This window comes from Myotis brandtii, unplaced genomic scaffold (genome assembly GCF_000412655.1).
Source record: "Myotis brandtii unplaced genomic scaffold, ASM41265v1 scaffold850, whole genome shotgun sequence".
Classification (NCBI taxonomy): Eukaryota; Metazoa; Chordata; class Mammalia; order Chiroptera; family Vespertilionidae; genus Myotis; species Myotis brandtii.
This window is the reverse complement of record NW_005371455.1, coordinates 695358-703025: the sequence shown is the minus strand read 5'-3', so window position 1 is coordinate 703025 and position 7668 is coordinate 695358. Positions and strand designations below refer to the sequence as shown.

The following is a 7668-nucleotide window of genomic DNA, read 5'->3' as shown; positions in this document are numbered from 1 at the left end:
GGAATGCAGACTGGTGCAGCCACTATAAAACTGTATGAAGTTTCCTTAAAAAATTAAAAATGGAACTCCCATTTGATCCAGTAATCCCACTTCTAGGAATATATCCCAAGAAACTAGAAACACCAATCAGAAAGGACATATGCACCCATATGTTCATAGAAGCACAATTTATAATAGCTAAGATTTGGAAACTGCCTAAGTGCCCATCAGCAGATGAGCGGATTAAAAAACAGTGGTGCATCTACACAATAAAATACTATGTTGCTGTAAAAAAAAAAAAAGAAACTCTTACCATTCTCAACAGCATGGATGTACATGGAGAGCATTATGCTAAGCGGAATAAGCCAGCCAGAGAAAGATACTTATCACATGATCTCACTCATTTGTGGAATATAATGAACAATATAAACTGATGAACAAAAACAGATCCAGAGACAGAGAAGCATTGAACAGACCGTTAAACTTCAGAGGGAAGGCAGGGCTGGAAGGATGGTAAGAGATCAATCAAAGGACTTGTAAGCATGCATACAAGTGTAACCAATGGACACATACAATAGGGGGGAGGGGGAGGGCATGTGCTAAGTGGGGGGAGTGACCGGGAAGAGGTCAATGGGGGAAAAAGGAGACATATGTAATACTATATGTAATACTTTAAACAATAAAGAACACAAACAAACAAAAAACACACTATGTTTTATCTTTAAAGATTCTGAGATATATTCTTAACCCTGCTATGTCAATAGTCACTCTTAATCACCAGACATTATGAAGTTGATGTAAATTTGATCTCGTAACTCATTTATTACTCCTATGACAGATGTCATTAGTTTAATCATCAGAGTTATCCATTGTCATAATTAAGGTGATGACTTAATGAGGCTGAATACATCATTACTTAATATATCAAATTAGGAAAAGATATCATGGCTGGGCACCACCCACTATATTTGAAGATAAGTCAATACATTAAATACTTCTCAGTAAAACAACCCTGTGGCCTTCAATACTTTTAATTTTCTGAGGGATCTTAAATAATGGCAGGAGGTAGGGCTCTCCCAAGCTCTGATGTTGGCCATTAGAGCCAATAAAAGCACCCCTGGCAGCCATTATGTCTTGTCATGGAGGCAGGTTCACAATTGTGATGCTTTATGTGTGTGGCCACAGAGTATGAAGTCATATTTCCAAGCCCAGCTCCACTGCTAACCACTTACTCCCTACAGCCTTTTTGAGAAGTGATCTTTCTTTACATTGGCCTGCTGAAATTTTCCCTGTGTAACCCTCTGAACAATTTCTTACAATTGATGGTGTTTTGAAATTTTAAAAGACCTCTGAAAACACTATCTCATAAAAAAAAATCAAAAGGGAGTTTGTTCTTATTTCCTTCTGCAGCTTTCTTGGGACATGGACCAGGCATGTCCTAAATTACTTGTCATCCACGGGGTGCTAACGGGATGTTTCCTATAAGAATAATGGGTCCTGGGTACCAGTATCCATGCCATATGTATATTCTATCTCTACTAAAGCAAGCACTAATTTATCCCATTATATTTTAATTTTTCAATCCTCTGAATCAATTACAGGATGATTCTACTGCACATGTGTTGATAAGAAAGTGCGTAGTTTCAGTGTCCAAACTTGATATTAAGTTAACTTTATCAGAATTTCACTAGAAATCAATGTTTCTTTTTATATCCCATTGAACCATTCACTGATTTTTTTAAACACTTGCTCATTCATTCATTTATTCACCATTTAACTTATTGAATTCCTTCTATGTGCCAGATATAGAGAAAGTATAGAATCAAATAAAATAAGTCCATGTCTTAGAAAGGTTTAGTTCTCGTGGGTTGATCACTGTCTGGCATAGGAAGCAAACATGTGGACTGAGAACTGTAACAAATTGATATGTACTGCTTTAGAGATAAGTCAGTAACTGAACACACAAACAACAAAATGAAAGTAAAATCTTTTTGAAGAACAATTTCAAAGAAGTGTTATCACTTATACTGAATTAGTGTGATTTTTCTAGAAAGAGAGAGAGTTACAAAATGTTCACCATATTCATGAAAATATATGGAAGATGAGGGATATTTAGATACATGGTGTATCTAGAAGAGATAAAAGGCTCCAATTATGGCTTAGAAAGGAAGCTGGAGCCAAATAAACAAACATGTGGACTGAGAACTGTAACAAATTGATATGTACTGTTTTAGAGATCAGTCAGTAACTGAACACACAAACAACAAAATGAAAGTAAAATCTTTTTGAAGAACAATTTCAAAGAAGTGTTATCACTTATACTGATTTAGTGAGATTTTTCTAGAGAGAGGGAGTTACAAAGTGTTCACCATATTCATGAAAATATTTGGAAGGTGAGGGATCTTTACATACATGGTGTATCTAGAAGAGATAAAAGGCTCCAAGTATGGCTTAGAAAGTAAGCTGGAGCCAAATAAGCAAGGTTCTTACAGACTATTGAGATATTTTGGAGGTATTCTTAAGATTCTTCATCTTTAAAACACAGTATTTGATCTAAATTTTTTGTTGTTGCACACATAAATTCCCTGGTTATCTTGAAAAGTTAAGTACAATAGAATTGTTGAGCTTAAACTCATTAGATATGTTTTTAAAATATATTTAATTTGCTATACTTTCATGTGACATGTATTTTCAATAGTATTCTATCTAGCTGCATTTTTTAAAGAAAAGCAAAAATACACCCCTGTTGAAGGTGAAGGTAAAGAAAATGTTTTAAAATTAAAAATTAAACTAAATTTTCAACATGGAAAATACAGTTGGAAATACTTCCTTCCACTGTTAGGTGATTTTTGTCTCTGAAAACAATATCTATGTCTATGTCTATGTCTATCTATATCTACATATATCAACTACCTAGGTTCTCAAAATTGCCCTCTCAAAGAACTTGAAGACATAATTTTCAACCTGTGTAAAAAGATAGAAGCATTCTTTTTTTCAAGAACAACTGAATATAATAAGGGAAGTTTACCTATTGAATTACAACAGCAATAACAAATTGTATAATTGGTGAATAAGATTGCAAATTGTGGTTCATGACATGAACCCATTTTTCCACTTGACTCTTCATTTTCATCATGAGGTTAAACTAGAATTTGACATATTATGTAAAGTGAGTTAATTCTGTAAGACATAAATGAGATAATTCTAATACATAAATTAGCTAATTTTTGTAAATCAATATTTATGAATATATATAATTTTGAAATCATTACATGTGAATTTCTGGTATACATGGTAATAATAGTAAATGGGCCTGTATAATAAAAACATTTGGATTCTTCTGCTGTGGTGAATAGGGGACAACTGTGTTTTGTATAAAGGACCTTGCACTGACTCAATTAAATCATAATCTTGATTAATGGTAGTCTATCTATTTGCCTATGAGTGACCTACTCACTTTAACTTTTTAATACATATAGTCAGATAATTTAAATATGTAATAATGACCCATGGAGCCATCATCTCAAGCAAAAGCTAAGATCTTGACAATAACTTGCATTAAATGATATCCTTTCTACCAACATACCCTAGCCTTCCAACACTCACAGGGTTCACATCTTAAATCATGTGTTCATAGTTCCCTTCCTTCCTTTTTTTATTTTTTTAATTAAATCTTTATTGTTCAGATTATTACAGTTGTTCCTCTTTTTTCCCCCCATAGCTCTCCTCCACCCAGTTACCACCCCACCTTCTGCCCTTACCCCTGCCACTGTCCTCATCCATAGGTGTATGATTTTTGTCCAGTCTCTTCCCGCACCCCCCACACCCCTTCCCCGCTCGCTGAGAATTGTCAGTCCACTCCCTTTCTATGTCCCTGATTCTATTATATTCACCAGTTTATTCTGTTCATCAAATTTTTATTTATCTTCTTAAAGGATACCTTTCAGCATTTCATATAATACTGCTTTGGTGGTGATCAACTCCTTTAGCTTTTTCTTATCTGTGAAGCTCTTTATCTGACCTTCAATTCTGAATGATAGCTTTGCTGGATAAAGTAATCTTGGTTGTAGGTTCTTGCTATTCATCACTTTGAATATTTCTTGCCACTCTCTTCTGGCCTGCAAAGTTTCTGTTGAGAAATCAGCTGACAGTCGTATGGGTACTCCCTTATAGGTAACTGACTTTTTTTCTCTTGCTGCTTTTAAGATTCTCTCTTTGTCTTTTGCTCTTGGCATTTTAATTATGATGTGTCTTGGTGTGGTCCTCTTTGGATTCCTTTTGTTTGGGGTTCTCTGCGCTTCCTGGACTTGTAAGTCTATTTCTTTCACCAGGTAGGGGAAGTTTTCTGTCATTATTTCTTCAAATAGGTTTTCAATATCTTGCTCTCTCTCTTCTTCTGGCACCCCTATAATTCGGATGTTGGTACGCTTGAAGTTGTCCCAGAGGCTCTTTACACTATCTTCATATTTTTGGATTCTTTTTTCTTTTTGTTTTTCCGATTGGGCGTTTTTTGCTTCTTCGTATTTCAAATCTTCGCTATCCTCAGTGTGTGAAGTGGCAAGGGCAGTGTTCACCTCAACTCCTTCCTCATCAGTCTGAACGCTGGGGTTGGGCTTGCCACCTTCACTGGGGTCCTGGGTGGCCGGGTCAGTGCAGGATAAGGAAGGTGACTAGGCTCATAATTCAGAGAAACTTGGTACTTGAAGAGTAACGTCAATTTGATGTGATTTATTCAGACCCTAAGACAGGGGATACCTTGGCATTATCTTCTCCACTCAACTTTCAACAATAAAGATTAAAAATAAAAATAAATCTGTAAATACTACCATGATAACCTCTCCCCCAATGAGTCTTTACCATATTTATTATGAAGCTCAATGTTATAACATGAAGCATATGTCATTAAATTTTAACCCAGTGGAGAAAAAAACACACAAAATAACATTCAGGGTCCTCTGGTCAGATATGTCCATTATACCCTAGCATGTCGGTATTTACCTCTATGGATGACATCCTGCCCTCGGGCTCTCGCCTCTCTGCCATCTGCAGGTAACCTGGGGAAAGGTACTGCAAGGAGGCTCCCTCAGAAACCTTCTGCCACTCTTTCGGCTTCATCTGCTGGGTGTGCTCCATTTCCAGGACCTTCTGGGTGTGCTCTGTGTCCAGTTCAGCTTTGAAGGTTTCAAGTTCCTTCCTCTTATTTTCCTTGCAACTTTCCAGGTGTTGGGACTGCGTGGGTTTGTATCATTCTAATTCACACATGCACATAAATCCTCCAGATTCCACAGGTCGTTCTCTACCTCCTCAAAACTAGTCTCTAAAGGTGTCAGATTTGCTGTCAAGGATTCTAAAAACAATTTTTTTTTGGTTAATCCTCACCTGAGGATATTTTCCCATTGATTTTTAGAGAGAGTGGAAGGGAGGGGGATAGACAGAGAGAGAAACATCGATGTGAGAGAGAAACACATGGATTGTTTGCCTCCCGCATGCACCCCCGACCAGGGCCATGGTTCGAGCCTGCAACCTAGGTACCTGCCCTTGACCGGAATCAAACCCAGGATCCTTCAGTCTGCAGGCCAACGTTCTATCCACTCAGCTAAACTGGCTAGGGTGATTCTAAATTTTTAAAAATCTGTTTTTCATGTTAGGCTTCTGTGCATATGTTCTATGCATAATTTCATATTTAGAAAGTATTCTGCTAAAATATTAAAAAACATCTATAATATGCATACTATATATATATGAAATATGTAATCTTCTTGATAACACAACTAGGATGTACTATATTCTTACTTTATAGATGATGATATTAAACCTCAAAAGGTAAGTAATTTGTCCAAAGCCACACAGATCTTAGGTGCTATGGCTCAGATGGGAGCCATTTCTGCATCACTGTAACCCCTATGATGTTCCAATTATCCCTATGTATTTAGGTCCTTATTGTGTTGAACTAATTGTATTGAGTATAAGATGTGATGACACAGGAATAAGGAGAAATTATGTTAATAAACACAGATGATATAATCATTATTTTCAGAGAATTCCTTGGAGAGCTGTGTTTAAATTGTCTATTGAAGCAGAGATATGCATTGGTAAATATTCTGCATTAGATTCTGCTCCTCAAAAACCATAATATAGTATAATCTGAAAATGAGGGCAGAATGGCCAGTGGGTATGTGGCACCCTCTCCTGAGATTATAGCACTATAGGTACATCAAGCTGCATCCCACACCAAGGGCATTTCTCTGTAGGCGGCCAAGAGAATGGGATATCCATGATCCTTCTGCCAGCGATGCACCGAGTGATGCTGGCTGCTGTAAACTCAAGCCTATTGTGTGACAGGAAAGATGGGGAAGGAAGGAGTGATACATGATGATATGAGGAGCTCCACCTTATTCAAATGGGTGTCGCCATATTTTAGCTTCAACAAAAAATGCGGGAAGACTTTCAGTCAGTAAAAAGCAAAAGAAATAGATACTCACAAAGCAAAATTTAAATTTCTTAATGTAAAAGTCATGTATAAAGGTAAACTGTAGGCAACAGATAAAAGTCAACAATACCACTGTGTATTATCACAAACTGCTTAACTGCAGGCAAATAAAATCAGGGAAAATAAATTTGAAGACATGCAATTAAGACTCGCTTTGAACAAATGGAATTTTATTTCCTTGTTCTAATTAGAAACAAATAAAAAGTAAACAGCTGTTGCAATGACTTGGCTTCAATTAAAAAGATATTTGGGGTTCATTTCACTCATGTATACCTGACATAGTTACCTCCCAAGGGAACCTGACTAAATGTGGAGAGTTGCCTCATTCTGAAGAGATACAACAAAGTGCACTAATAATTAAGACACCATTCGCAAATTAGTCAATTGAAGCTCAGCCAAGACTTAAATATGAGATAAAATGTAATCAAAATATAAAACTATGACTTTTATTGTGAAAAATAAATGTTTTAGCTCCTGTTAAGATTCTTAAGAAATGAATAGTTTCCAATAAGTTGTTCTGACAATTCTTTTGAGAGTCTTAAAGTATTATTTCTATTTCTCAGATGTGTATTTTTTGTTTGAATTTTCCTTCTGTGCAATATGATGTGGTAGCTTTACACAACCTAAATCACAGTCATGAGTGCCCTAATATAAACCTGCAGGAATAGGTCAGGAGTAATGGCTTGGCCCTCTCTGAGTGATGCCAGACTGGGAATATTGGGAACACCTACAGATAGATGGCCATGTTAGTAGAAACATTTAACAACAGGCAGTTGGAGGAAATAAAGTAAAACATATTAACTATAGTATCTGAAGGTGTGGTCCTAACATGTTCTTAGTGATACCAGTAAGAGGGCACAAGTGGCCATTATCAACCATGTACCTAAGTGGTCACTGTCTAGTATGTATAGTTGTGGGATTCTAAACCTTGGCAGGAAATAGACAAGAGCAAGTAGAGTCATATATAATATATACTAGTATAGCAAGTGTCACAGAGAACTTTTCTCACGAAATCATGGAACTCAATCACAGGGCACCTGGACAAATTAATATGCTATTTATATTAAAATTTACTTGGCAAACAATCATCTGGGCATCTGTGGCCTTTGAATCTAACTAAGGCAGTGATTCACAAACTGGCACACAGTTATATCCTTAGGAATATATATATATATATATACTAGAGGCCCGGTGCACAA

The 7668-nt window shown here is 36.4% G+C and overlaps 1 pseudogene; it reads right to left on the bottom strand.

Annotated features, from left to right (window-relative positions):
• LOC102239586 overlaps positions 1–7668 on the bottom strand; it is a 196623-nt pseudogene that overhangs the window by 144904 nt on the left and 44051 nt on the right.